This window comes from Labeo rohita, chromosome 22 (assembly GCF_022985175.1).
Source record: "Labeo rohita strain BAU-BD-2019 chromosome 22, IGBB_LRoh.1.0, whole genome shotgun sequence".
NCBI classification, from domain to species: domain Eukaryota; kingdom Metazoa; phylum Chordata; class Actinopteri; order Cypriniformes; family Cyprinidae; genus Labeo; species Labeo rohita.
The window spans coordinates 59,847,600-59,862,262 of NC_066890.1; the positions used below are offsets into that span (position 1 = coordinate 59,847,600).

At 37.6% G+C, this 14,663-nt stretch overlaps 1 protein-coding gene and 1 long non-coding RNA gene across 2 annotated transcripts in view; one reads left to right on the forward strand and one right to left on the reverse strand.

Annotated features, from left to right (window-relative positions):
* The window catches only part of fbn2b (fibrillin 2b), a 78,737-nt gene extending 75,254 nt beyond the window's left edge, over nucleotides 1-3,483 (reverse strand). Inside the window, exons 1-2 of the mRNA XM_051094911.1 lie at nucleotides 3,423-3,483; nucleotides 1,229-1,308 (exon numbers count right to left, since the gene is read on the reverse strand). The gene's annotated coding sequence lies outside the window, so the exon portion shown is untranslated. The remainder of the gene's footprint in view (nucleotides 1-1,228; nucleotides 1,309-3,422) is intronic.
* A 6,103-nt stretch (nucleotides 3,484-9,586) lies between these two features.
* Nucleotides 9,587-11,333, forward strand: LOC127153694 (uncharacterized). The gene is made up of 3 exons (XR_007825315.1): nucleotides 9,587-10,560; nucleotides 10,642-11,162; nucleotides 11,260-11,333. It is a non-coding gene; the product is annotated as an uncharacterized LOC127153694 (long non-coding RNA).
* The last annotated feature ends 3,330 nt before the right edge of the window (nucleotides 11,334-14,663 follow it).

The following is a 14,663-nucleotide window of genomic DNA, read 5'->3' on the forward strand; positions in this document are numbered from 1 at the left end:
TTATAATATATACCTTTATTTCACTGTAAGCCGTTTTTGATAGAAGCGTTCGCTAAATGAATACTGCCAACATCAAAGCTGGTTAAATGAGAAGATTGCAATAATAAAGTTCGTTAAATTACAGTACACCACTTAAGATGACAGGTCTAGTAAGTCTGAGAAGGAAAGTTTGAAGAGTTTACAAGTGGGCGGGTCTGATTGCGATGTGAACATTGAAGAAAAAACATCAATGAGCACAGCAATCTTTTAAAGTATACATACATGCATTAATATCCTGATAAAGCATTTTGATGTAGCTTTGATGGGAATATCTGCAAAATTAACTAACAAAATTATTATGTAAAATTAAAACGCGTCTGTTTGGCGGTAGTTTTATTGGAAAATGATGATGAATTCAGTTAAGTTCGTTTGAATTTGACAGCTCTGGTAAATGTGAGAGGGAAAGTTTGAGGAGTTTTCAGGTGGGCGGTGCTAAACGCGGCGCGAACAAAAAAAAAAACATCAGTGACAACAATCATCTTTCGAAGCCTTATCATTATGAATTACATCGTCCGCTTTTCCGCTCTTAATGACGTCAGACACGGTGACACAATTCGACATCTTGTACCTTAATTATGACGTTAAAAAAACGGCACGTGAGCGTTTCCTTTGTGAAGAAAAAAAAAAAAAAAGTCGTTAGAAAAAAAGAGTTGAGTTTGCTGAGGTAAACGCGCTTGCTGTGTACACTTTACGAGAGATTTCGCGATATTATTAACTGAGTTCCAATATTCTGTTGATAATAAGTGTACTTGTTGCGTTTTAGTGTATTTTAACGAATATCAAATGGATATTTGCAATTGTAAATCGTTTAAACTGTATTTAACCGACTGTTTTAAGTTTAACTCAATGTTTAATCTCTTTTCAAGTTACTTTTGTCGCGTTTCTAAACTTTGCAAACGGTTTTCATCTTTAAACTTTTTTTTTCTATCCAGTCGTGAGCCTGAATAATAGTTTCGAGTTTTAACTGAGTTAGCCGGTCAACAGACTGCAAGGAAATAAAACGCCGGTTCGCGTCACCAAGAGTTTTTTTTTCCTCAGTTTGTTTTTTACAAAGTAGCCAACTGCCTGATCGCCCTTAAATTCGTTTTTCCCACATTTTAGGTTAAAATCGCGCTGCATATTACGAGCCTTGTTGAAACTGATGCATATAAACCGTGCGTAAATAATCAGCATATTGAAGCAGAATTACCTCAGATGTCTTGGAGTGCCTGGAGGAGTCCGTTATTGTCACGGGATATGTTCCCCTGAATGGAAAACTGCACTGTAGCCCTTGTGAGAAAGAAAAAAGTAAGTGAATTACCCTGATAGGTCGAGGGGAGGTGCTTTGGTCGAAGAGCCGCAGAGGAGGGGGTTTGAACCCACTGACTGTCCCCCTGCAATGCAACCAACCATTATTTAAACGACTGAAAGAGTGAAAGAAAGAGAAAAGCTAAGTATGTGATTTAGAGCTTTTGTAAAATGTCTCCTGCAGTAGAAACAATTGGATTGTTCTTTGTAATCACTGATTGATGTAATAATGAGGCGGATTGATTAACTGATTTGCTTGTGTTTGAAAAGGCAGGATAGGCCTACACAAGAAAGCTACAACAATCATGAGACATTTTTTTTTTTTTTTTTTTTTTTACCTGATGTGAAAAATAATAGCAATTAATACATTTGTAGCAGTGAAAACAATGTAAATGCTGTATAAACAGCAGAAACTGTAAAGCCTATATTTATTTGAACCCAAGTACAGCAAAAAACAGTAACAATTTTTAAAATATTTTTACTATTTAAAATAACCATTTTCTATTTAAATATATTTTAAAATGTAATTTATTCCTGTGATTTCAAAGCTAAATTTTTAGCACCATTACTCCAGTCACATGATCCTTCAGAAATCATTCTAATATTCTGATTTGCTGCTCAAAAACATATATTATTATAATTATTATGTTGAAAACAGCTGAGTAGAATTTTTTCAGATTTGTTTAATGAACATAAAGTTCAGAAAAACAGCATTTATCTGAAATAGAAATGTTTTGTAACATAAATAAATATATAAAATATAAAATAAATATGTTTATCATCACTTTTGATGATAAAAAAACAAAATATTATACTTACAATTACTTAAAACGTATAATATTAAACAATTATACTTAACTATTTAAAATATTTATAATAATAATAAAAACAAAACGTTGGAACATACTTGAACAGCAAATCAGCATATTAGAATGATTTCTGAAGGATCATGTGACACTGAAGACTGGATTAATGATGCCAAAAAAATTAGCTTTGATCACAGGAATAAATTACATTTTAAAATATATTCAAATAGAAAATAGTTATTTTAAATAGTAAAATATTTCGAAATTTTGCTGTTTTGCTGTACTTTAGATCAAATAAAAGCAGACTTGGTGAGCAAAAAAGTGTGTATATATAATACAACTAAATGCTATAAATTTATATGATTTTCTTTTTTTCACATGGTATAGAAATAAACTTTGTAAAGTCAACATATACTGAGACAAAAATTAAATTAGTAAATGTATTATTGGCAGTATAAATTGCAAAAAAAGTATCTTGTTTATAAAATTGCAAATAAAAAGTTTTTGTTGTAACTTATACATATGTTTTTAATGCCACATAAAACTGCATATATATGTATATATTATATTGATTTCATATATATAGTAAAAAAATGCTTTTGTTTTACATTTTCTCACAACAATTTAGTTGAAAAGTTAAACTGGAAAAACTTTTACATTGTCTTATATGTTGATTTTATTTTGCATGTTTTTGCACACAACAGTTTATCATGACCATTTATGTCAACACAACAATTTGAGGAAAACGTTGAACTGTACATATGAAATAGTATTCAGAATTATTTACACAGACTTTATTTCCACACACATGCAAAGACAAAAAAATTGACGTTTACAGTTAAAGTAAAACATACTTCATTGCTATGACTCAAAAGTCAAACTAAAGCTGATCATTCACTCTCGACACGTTGTCATCATATTGGAAGGGTAAATAATCCCGTGTTAGCCAAACAAGATGAAAAGCTTTGTTTTCTCACTCAGTCTTGCCAAATTTTAATTGGCTGTTTGGGACGACGCACCACCTGGGTGGTCAAACAGCTGAGCGCAACCCAAATGTAAGTGACAACATTGTTGAAATTACGTCAGCAGGTTTGAAAAACATAGATGCCTTTGTTGTCTAAGCAATTTTAAGAACGTCCTCCATCACTCTTGCATTTACTGCGCTTGTTTTATCCCCCAGCAAGTAAAAAACGTGGGAGATTCGGTTAAAATACGTTAGTTCCCAATGTCGTAAAAGTTAATTGAAGAAATCAGCATCAGCGTGTAACTGCATTTGAGTACATCACCTACGTCATGTAAAATACGTCCATAGGCCTTTACTGCTAGCAATGATTTGCGGCGTGTTTTCCGATCCCCCTCGTCTTTGGACCGAGCGCAGTGGAATGAGATAGGAGCAATGTTCTTGGCAGAGACGTCCTTCTCCGAGACCCACGCGGCTCACCCCTAAACAGAACCACATTGTGCGCTGAGCCCACTTTCCCTTTCCTTTCGACTCCCCCTCAACATCTGACAGTGTGTGTTGAACAGTATGTTTGCGCCCCAAAGAGGATGCGACATCCAGAGTCTTTCCAGGAAGACAATGAAGAACGAGCGTTTTCTGACTAATCTCGTGACTGTCCTGGGAATTGCAAACTTACAAAATCATAAACACGGTCTGCTTTCGATTATTGTAATACTTTCCTTATTAGCTGCGCTTGCTTAGTAAGCATCACTGTTACTTTTACTCATAGTGTTTGGAGCAAACATCTTGTGCTCTAGACATTAAAGGATTAGTCAATTTGTTGAAAATGTCCTCACCCTCAGGCCATCCAAGATGTGGATGAGTTCGTTTCTTCATCAGATTTGGAGAAATGTAGCATTACGTCACTTGCTCACCAATGGATGTGAATGGATGAATGGTCAGAATGAGAGTCCAAACAGCTGATAAAAACACACAATAATTCACATGTAATCCACACCACTCCAGTCCATCAATTAACACCTTGAGAAGCCAAAAACTGCATGTTTGTAAGAAACAAATCCATCATTAAGACCTTTTTAACTTCAAACCATCACTTCTGGCTAAAATACAAGTCCGTTATGGATTACGGACTCGTTTTTTAGCCAGAGGTCAAAAATTAGTCTTCATGATGGATTTTGATATGAGAGGACAACAAGAGATGGACTTTTTTACTGGAGGAAGCATTATTATAAATTACAGACTTGTATTTTGGCCAGAAGCAATGAGTTGAAGTTAAAAAACGTCTCACTGATGAATTGGATTCTCACAGCTTTTGCTTTAACTCATTAACGTTATGTTTTTATCAGCTACTTAGACTCTCATTCTGATGGCACCCATTCACATCCATTGGTGAGCAAGTGATGCAATGCTACATTTCTCCAAATCTAATGCAGAAACAAACTCGTCTTTATCTTGGATGGTCTAAATCTGAATCAGGAGAGAAGTCTGCACTGATCAAGCACTGTTTACAAGCCAAAACAGCTCTAAACAAATATGCAGATGGATTTTGATATGTGAGGACAACAAGAGATGGACTTTTTTACTGGAGGAAGCATTAATATGGATTACAGACTTGTATTTTGGCCAGAAGCAATGAGTTGAAGTTAAAAACGTCTCAACGATAGATTTGTTTCTTACAAACACACAGCCTTTGGCTTTTCAAGATGTTAGCTGATGGACTGGAGTGGTGTGGATTACTTGTGGATTATTGTGTTGTTTTTATCAGCTGTTTGGACACTCATTCTGATGGCACCCATTCACATCCATTGATGAGCAAGTGATGTAATGCTACATTTCTCCAAATATGATTAAGAAACAAACCTATTTACATCTTGGGTAGTGTAAAGGTGAGTACATTTTCAGCAAATGTCCATTTTTGGATGAACTATTCCTTTAATAATGCTCTCAAAATTTTAGCAAATAATAACACTTCCTCCAGTGAAAATGTGTTCTGGTCTAAATCAGGAGAGAAATCTGCACAGATCAAGCACTGTTTACAAGTCAAAACAGCTCTAAACAAATATGTGGGTGGATTTTGATATGAAAGGACAACAAAAGACAGACTTTTTTAATGGAGGAAGCATTATTATGCATTACAGACTCATATCTTGTCCAAAAGTAATGGTTTGAAGTTTAAAAAAAAAGTCTTGATGGATTTGTTTGTTACAAATGTGCAGCTTTTGTCTTCTTGATGTTAGCTGATGGACTGGAGTGGTGTGAATTACTTGTGGATTATTGTGATGTTTTTATCAGCTGTTTGGACTCTCATTCAGACGGAATCCGTTCACATCCATTGGTGAATGAACTCATTTACATCTTGGATGGCTTGAGAGTGAGTACATTTTTAGCAAAATTTCCTTTTTGGAAGAACTATTCTTTTAACAGCTCCTTAAATTGTGTGTCATATTCCTATTTTGTCATATTTAGAGGCCAGAATTTAAAAAACGTACCAAATATTTCTCAGTACATGTTCTCAAGATACTATAAACAACGCTTTTAATTAAATATGCGTGTTTCTGTTGGCTTGTTTGTTAGAGAGGCAATAATCACAAGGAGGATTCGAGGTGGTGTTGTGCTACGGCTGGAGTCTTTCCTAGAGATGGTTTGTTTATGAGAGATGACAAATCCTGCATAAACCAGATGATGATCCAGTTGTTTTTAATACTGTTCTGGTCTCATCGAGGAGCCCCGTTTTTCTCCTTCATTAATCCTGTCAATGCCGCTTTGATTGGGTTCGGCTTTGCATCTCCATCTTCCTTTTTTAAAAGAACACAATTTTTCAACACAATGCATTGTATAAACAAGAATCACATTTTATATGAGACCTTATGAGTCACAGACGAAAAACGTTAGAGTTAGAAGTTAGAGCAAAAATAAATGTGGTCTAGCCTAAACAGAGAGTTTGTTAGGATTCCGCGATCTCCCAGCATGCATTGCAGTGTGATAAATGATGTGGTTATTGCTATAGAATGACTGGATTGGTGTTCGCTAACCTTATTTATGCTGCTGTTGCTGTTTTTGTCTTGTTCGCTTGCTTTTACTGTGCTTTGTCATCTACAGTATTGTTCAAAAGTTTAGGGTTGGTAAGATTTAAAAGAAAAAGTTTTTTAAAGTCTCTTCTGCTCACCAAGGCTGCATTTATTTGATAAAAAAAAACAGTAAAAATAGTAATATTGTAAAATATTATTGCAATTTCAAATAACTGCTTTCAATATGGCTATGTATTAAAATGTATTTTATTCCTCTGATTCAAAGCTGAATTTTCAGCATCATTACTCCAGTCTATCACATGTTTCTTCAGAAATAATTCTAAACATATCTGATTATTATCAATGTTGAAAACAGTTATGCTGCTTCATATTTTTGTGGAAATTGTGATACATTTAATTTCAGGATGCTTTGATGGATAGAAAGTTCTTTTAAAAGCATGCATTCAGTATAATATCTGTGCAAGATGTTTTCCTCGTTATAAGCAAATTTTATATCAAAGAATGAAAGAAAAAATCATGTAGATTCCGAGAAACTGAGAAACTATCCATTTTGTAAAGCTCATATATCAAAAGTTCCCTTGAGCTTTGTGAGCTTCATCTTTTAGGAAACTAGATACTTCTATACGTCCTTATATGAGAAGGATCTCAGCTGAAATCTGTTATCGGTGCGTCTCAGAGCATCACAACTGAGGCCGAAGCGAGACACCCCTGTCATTTATTTTGGAAAGACGTTTGATTCAAGCCACATGGGGAACGTTATGCACATTAGTTCTGTGCAAACTATATATCTTCAGGTTCCTGAGAGTTTCTTCTTTGACAGACACGTCTAGCTCCATATCTGTTAGGTAATGGATGCCCAGAAATTTGACATTTTAGCCTTGACACAAGGAACGGATGTTGTAAAGCCCTGAGTCACTAAATGAGGTTTGGACTGCTTTCAGATCTGGGTTTGTGGTGGCGACCCACAGGGGTCAGGGTGGAGCGTGACTCAGTTTTAAGATGCTCCCTGTTTGCATCCCTGTGGTCTGGCATGAAAAGAACCGTGAAAGAATTGACTTGACAGTAGAAATTAATGCATCTTTAAGTATAAGTTTCACTTGTATAGAAAAGAACAACGCAAACATATTCTGCTAAATGTCTTATTTTGCGCTCCACAAAAGCCAAAGGGGTTTGGAGCGACACAAGGACGAATAAATGAGGAGCTGAGGAAATTTGTGGTCATTGGTTGAAAGAATCCGCCATTAAATCTCCTATAAAGTCCTTGAGTTTCAGTCTGTTCATTTCCCCCAAACATCAGAGGAGCTCTAAACTCATCGCTATTTTGGGAAGTGGCTCTTACGTCATTCTAATTTCTGGTGCTTTTACACCACAAGAGCTTTGTTCTTTCAAACACCTTGTTCTTTTTTATATATTTCAGCAGTGCTGACCTCACCTTCCTCTGAGGCAGCTGTAGACCTCCAGTGATGTGTTGAGGTAAGAATGCACAACATCAAAAGCAGAAAGGAGGACAAACGCAAGATGTTTTCAACCTGCAAGACTGTGTCATCCCATAAAACAGGGAAAACAAAACCGTGCACCGGTGCCAAACACCATCACGTGCCTTCGAGACTTTAAAATGGGAATTGCACACATGAGATTGCACACGGCTCCTGCATTGATAGAGCATGTTAAATGTGATGTTTATAGATTGCTTCCTTCGAATTCCTTTGAAGGTGAGTAAGAGACAGAGATGGGTGAGTTTTAGACTCACTGGGACATGTAGAAAGTTCCCAGAAGGCAACTCCGCAAAGCTAGAAATGTCGCGTAAAGGAAGAAAAGGGATTTGGCAATGAGATGGAATTCCAATAGAGCTGCATGGAGCGTCTGCTTGTGAACTGCACCCCGTGCTAATGGATTTCAGATGTACCGTGTCTTGCACTCTCGAGCGCGCATAAAACATTCTGTCGTATGGGAATCTAAGAAACGGCAGGAATTTGCTGCACACAGTCGTAGTGAAACCTAAAGATGTGTACATTATGACAGTATTTTGACTTGAACTCATTAACGCTCAAATGCATTGCTTATTTTAAGTGGTGCTGTATTTATATTGTGTACTTTGTACATTGAAACAGAGATAAACAGTTCAAATCATACAGTATATGCAGGTAGGAAGGAATCCTGGCAAATCTGTTAAGCATTTGAGCAACTTATCTCTTGAAATGCCTCAATTTGGTGAGTTTTTCTGCACATGTGCATTCAGAAGTGACCCATCAAAATGAGGTTGCATTTACACTGGCACAAAAGATCAGATTTTTTTTGCACACGTGTGAGACAGATCGGAATTTGTTGCACACATGTGAACCCAAAAATCCACATAAGAACTTATTTTTTTGTATCTGATCTGGGCCACTTCCAAATGCATTATGTGCAAAAACATATGACATATCCTATTGGCAACAGGTGGCGCTATGATGGCCTTTAGATGTGTTCAGGCCAGGACTCTTACTTAAAAAATGTGAAGTTTGGTGCAGATCAGACATTGCATGTTTAAGTTAGCATAAAACAAGTCATTTTATGTTGCCAGCAGGTGGCGCTACGATTATAACAGAATATTGGCTTTTAGATTTGTTCAGGCCAGGACTCTTATCGAATGTGTGAAGTTTGGTGCAGATCGGTGAAACATCGAACTTTGTCAGGCCGCCACAGACACGCACTTTAACGAAAACTCAAGATCTTCACAATTTAACATTGCAAAGGCCTTTAGATTAGACTGACCAAATACAATGTTAATGTCAATAAATCTCTATGAGAAGTTCGTTAGAGTACAAACAGGCCACTTCCTGTTGCCAGCAGGTCGCGCTATGACTAAAACTGAATGTGGTCATGGGCATGTGTTCAGGACAGGACTCTTATCAAACATGTAAATTTTGGTGCAGATCAGATATCGTATGCCTGAATTATAACAACTTCCTGTTTCATGGCGAAACATCTAAGTTTGTCAGGCCGCCACAAACACGCCGTCAACGAAAATTCAATATCTTCGCAATTAAACATCACTAACGGCTTTAGATTACACTGACCAAATTTGGTGTTGATCTGTTTAAATCTCTAAGAGTTTGTTTAAATACAACGCTTTGCAAAGAAAATTCTAAATAACCGACTTCCTACACTGTAAAAAAAACATTTGTTGAGTCAACTTAAAATAATTTGTTACCTGGCTGCCTTTAAAGTTTTAAGTTCAGTCAATTCAAAAAAGTTTAGTCAACTTGGAATGTTAAGTTGTACTAAGTGACAACTTCTATATTTGAGTTGATTCAGCTTAAAATTTTAAGGCAGCTGGGTAACAAGCCTAGCTTTTAAGTTTAACAAACCAAATTTTTAGTTTAGTCAACTCAAATATCTAAGATATGACTTAGTACAACTTAACATTTCAAGTTGACTAAACTTATTTGAGTAGACTGAACTTAAAATTTTAAGGCAGCAGGGTAACAAATTCTTTTAAGTTGACTCAATAATTTTTGTGTGTGTGTGTGTGGGTTTCAGACTTTGTACCGGGGTATTTTTTGGGTATTGGTGTGTTACATGTGTCTACTGAATTTCACTTTGTTGCAATTTTATAGGTGGTGCTATCGAGCCATTTTGCCACACCCACTTATGAAACCCATATCAGATGTAAATTGTCTCGCACCACCGGATGCTTGGACCCCAATTACTGCTATTTTCTGGTCTTTATCCATTCAGTCAGATTTTGTACAGCAAAACATCCATGACAGCTGTTGTCCATGCTAAAAATGTAATAATTAATGTAAACACAGATATCGGATACCAGTCGTGTCTAAAGTGAATGTAAATAGACGTGCCAAAGAATTGGATATGGTCAAAATATCAGATCTGTGCATTAAGACTTGCATCAGGTTATGAATCATAAAAAAAAGTTGCACTACTAGTTGTTGATGTCAAACTTTGACTAAAATTTTTATATAATATAATTTCATAAGTCCTTGAATAAATGTGACCCTGGACCACAAAACCAGTCATAAGTGTCAATTTTTCGAAATTGAAAGCTGAATAAACAAGCTTTCCACTGATGTATGGTTTGTTAGGATATGACAATATTTGGCACAAGATACAACTATTTGAAAATCTGGAATCTGAGGGTGCAAAAAAATCTAAATATTGAGACAATCACCTTTAAAGTTGTTCAAGTGAAGTTCTTAGCAATGCATATAACTAATCAACAATTAAGTTTTGATATGTTTATGGTAGGAAATTTACAAAATATCTTAATGGAACATGATCTTTACTTAATATCCTAATGATTTTTGGCATTAAAGAAAAATAACTTTGCTACAAATATACACATGCTACGTAAGACTTGACAGAATCCATTCTCTTTGCTTTCACTGTCTGGGAAAGAGCAACTTGGATATCTACAAAATACTTCCTTTTGAACCTGCTGGTGAGTATGTGATGATTTTGAGCATATGTGGCTGTACTGTGTCTTTAAATATGCACTAATGCTCATTTGAATTTGTTGTAGATCATCAGACGTGACGCAGCAACGTCTTGGAAGCCCGTCTGAGCCAGTTTACTCAAGACGCACCTCGCTAAACCATGGACAGCTGCCTTCCGTTTCAGAAACATCCGTGGAAAGTCATGACGTTGCTGAATATCCGGTCCTGATTAGAAATTCTCTGCTTCGGTGGTTTATCACAGTCCATCTCAACAGATCTCCACTCCGGAGAAAACACATCCCCACTCACCCCACACCCTCAGAAAAACCGCAGACTCATTCAGATAAACACCATTCATGCATAGAATGAAAAACCACTTTGACTCCTCACTTAATTTGGTCATTAATCTTTTACAGATCGGATGTGCACTTCTAGGTTCGTTGGGTGAAACTTTCACATCTGTGGTTAATTACGAAGAGTGGAGAACGCTGATCTTTGTGGCTACGTCTTGATAACACAAATCCATGCCCAAGTGAACAGGGCGCCTTGCGCTCCAGGGAACCGACTTGTCTTCATTTTTGGTTTAACCTGACTGTAAACTTGTCATGTAAGTGTGTTCCAGTGATAATTCATAAAATCTGCAATGTTCTTGCAACGTTTCAGCCTTGAAACACCTGGTTCTGTTTGTGAAACGTTTTTGTCAGCATGTTTCCCGCTGTGGTAGAAGCACCCTCAGTGTGCAGTCCCAAAAACCTGGGCAAACTTGTGAGCAAAAGTGGATATCAGGTTTCAGGTAAGGCCATTTTTGGTTTTCAGTCGTGTAACAGAAGAACCCTGATATGTTTTGTCTATAGTTTGCTGTAGACCATGCACAAAGTCCTGCTGAGAATCTAATCCTCACCTATTTCCTCTCTTAAGTCCAGAGAGATAGCGTGTAAGTGTCTTCTATGTCCATTACGCAGAAGTTAACTCTTTGCTGGGAAGCTTTTGTCAAAGGCTTCTGCATTGTGAGTTCTCACCTTGTATTTAATGATATTAGTGGCTCATCAACTATGTCTACCTCGCACTTGTGTGCGATATCATCTAATTCTTTCTTGAGGGTGGTGTTGAGCCTTTGAGAAAGACAGAACCAGTGAGCCACAGTTCAGCAATAATAAACCTGGATGTGCTCCAGATCTCAATTTTATTTGCACAGCAGTTCCCCATCTCAGTCGCTCCAGCGCTGGTTGTTTACATTGAAAATGACCCAGAAAATATGGCCCAGCCAGTGGCCACCAAACCCCCTCATGGCTGAGGTGAAAACGGCGTCACAAATCATGCAAAGAGCCCTTATAAGCAAACATGGAGAAGTTTCTTTTCCAACCCACCAAGCTAAAGCTGTGAGATATTGCGAACTAAGTGGGTTATATAATGCCACTGGAGGAAGTTCCTTAATGGGAGTAGCATAGCTGGGCTCTGAGAGTATGAACCTCCTATAGGAAAGAGTATGTTTTGCCTAGATGGTAGTGAGATAAAATAGAGATGCTTTTGCATAAGTCTCCTGCTCCTGCTGAGAAAAAATACCCTGCTAATCTAGTGACAAACCTCTAGAGTTTCAGAAGAGATCTTAACATGGTCTCAAACTCAAACTTTCCCAAGTTTGCAATGAAAGTACTTGACTGAAATTTTTGGGGTAAGTACTATATCTTGGTTTTCTTGGTTCAAATACTGGTCCCAGTACTTTCGAGGACAATAGCATGAACCTGAAACTCAAGGGTTTCTAATAGCACCCTTGATAGATAATGCTTAACGACCCTAAATGACTAGTTCCAGCTCAAGCCAACAAACCGCTGTGGAAACAGCACCAAACAGCCTCTTTTATGGGTGTGAAAATCAAGTAAAGCAGGTGTACCCTGGACAAATGGATGGACAGCCTGGAATATCATTACGGACGGGAAGAACAGATGCTCGACAACTCGGTAACCAGAACATCCTACCTGTACCCACGGTCTACGCCGTTTCCTGCAGCTGTTTTTAACGCATGTACCTCACAGCACAGGAATGAAAGGTCAGTGCTTGTGGATTCACATTTTTACTGCTTTAGTATAGGAATCTGTACTTTTTCACCTAGCCTGGAGTGATACCAATTGCTCAGAGCCAAGCTTTTAGACTCACTAGGAACGACATTAATAAAAATAGATATCAAAATAGGTCCAAAAACCATTCCACCCTTCCTCCCCCTAGATTTGCACTTGTGTGGTCACGTTTGGCGGCATTTTGTAAAAGGGTCAGTTTTGCTAAGAGTCAATCAGGTGGCCAGCTGTGTTTGCCTGTGTCCTCAAAACTATGCAGGAAACTGGCGCATCAAACCCACTAACACCCTTGTGCAAACATACGTAGAACACCAAGCACAATCGCAAGGAAATAAAGTTTGCAAATAGCCTGGAATATACAACCAGAGATTTGGTGGTTGTATTCGACATTGTTCACATACATAATCCTTTTGTTTGGGAAAAATCACTGGCTCTTACAGGAGAGATTTGTTGCTCATAACACTTCTCAAGAGTTGGCAGAGTAATTGGAGGAATTTGATGAGAAATGTTTCAGCTCATACTGAATGAAGCTTGAGAGAAGAAACGTGAGATCTTTTTCTCAGAAGGAACATCTGACTTCCTGTGCAAAAGATTCCTGCAACAAGTCTCCAAAGTTTCCATTTGGATTTTCATTCAGCGTCTGGGAGAAATTGAGATCTTGAAGAGCTCTCCAGACTTTACTATCCTGTAGGCCTCAAGATAAGATGCAGCTCAAAGACAAAGTCAAACGTCTGTTTGCTTAGCATTAGCAAGTGCGATCCTGTCAGGCTGGGCCGTGGAGGAACGGCACCTCTGTGGGACTCCCAGGCGGCTGCTTTGAAGTCAACGTTTGGGAGTTTGCCGATGGGGGTGGATCCGTTCCTCTGCTGCCGGGTAAAGCCAGCCAGCTGTTAGATGCCCCACGCTGGGATCGTTTTGAAGTTCATCACCTTCCATTGTGTGCTAGGCCACTGTTAGAACATCATATGTTCACCTTTGTGTGAGCGGTGTGAGAATGAGATCTTAATATTGCGATTCTGAGAGTAGTGAGATGAAATAGAGAGTGATTGAGACACTCCCATGCTGTTCAGATGTTTCTCCTCTAGATGAGATGCCAAATGTGTCTCATCTGGAGTTTCAGACAAAATTTCAACAAAGTCTGCAGTCAAACGGCATAGATCTCATTATGAACTCCAACATTTCTCATCAAATTCTCTCTAGGCCAAATGATCTGAGCTGGTATTCTCTTTAATTTTATTCCTCTATATTCTTACCATGTCTGTTCCATCTCCTAAAAGGTAATTTTAGGAGAACCATCTGAGACAAGTTTGAAATGTAAAAGAATCTGCTTTCTCAGTGTTTGTTCTTCCATGTGACCTTGTTTGTACTTGGTATGTTTAGGTTGAACACACTGCGTTTAAGTCGAAACATAACTGAGACTTCCATTAAATCTTCTGAGCACTAAAAGAGCAATGTCTAAACAGTGCCATGTTCTTCTGGGAGATTTTCGCCATGTTCCCGGCATTAATATTAGCAACATTAAGAAAACAACCATTGTTTTAGAAGGTGTGTGGTCCGCGAAAGGGAAGTCTCATTTAAACATGCTCTCGGCCATCTGGTAGTTGTTGAAGTTTGGCTTTTGATTGCACTCTGCTGGCTCTGGAAGCCACAGCAGGCCTAGTGCAGCATGGGATACATTTAGCAGGGCATGGCCACTTAAGATGGGAGTGGAATGCACTCTTCCTCAGCGAAATTCGCTCTCGGCCGGCATGGAGAAGTCATTTTTCAAACAGATGCCTAAACAGACTTCTCGCTCTGTTGAGTTTAAGTGTGGCTTGCGTTCAAATGACAGAATTCCAAAGAAAGAAATACTATTGAATGAGTTTGAAAGTTTGGATGGCATATGTGTAAAACTGCGTAGTGGTGGCAACACTTTTGTAGTGAAATGCGTAGTTAAATATTACAGTTTAAAGTGATTCTATAAGTATTTTGTGTAAATGTATTTGTTTTTGTATGTAATTTTGCCAGTTGTGGCTTCTCATAATTGCACCATCACA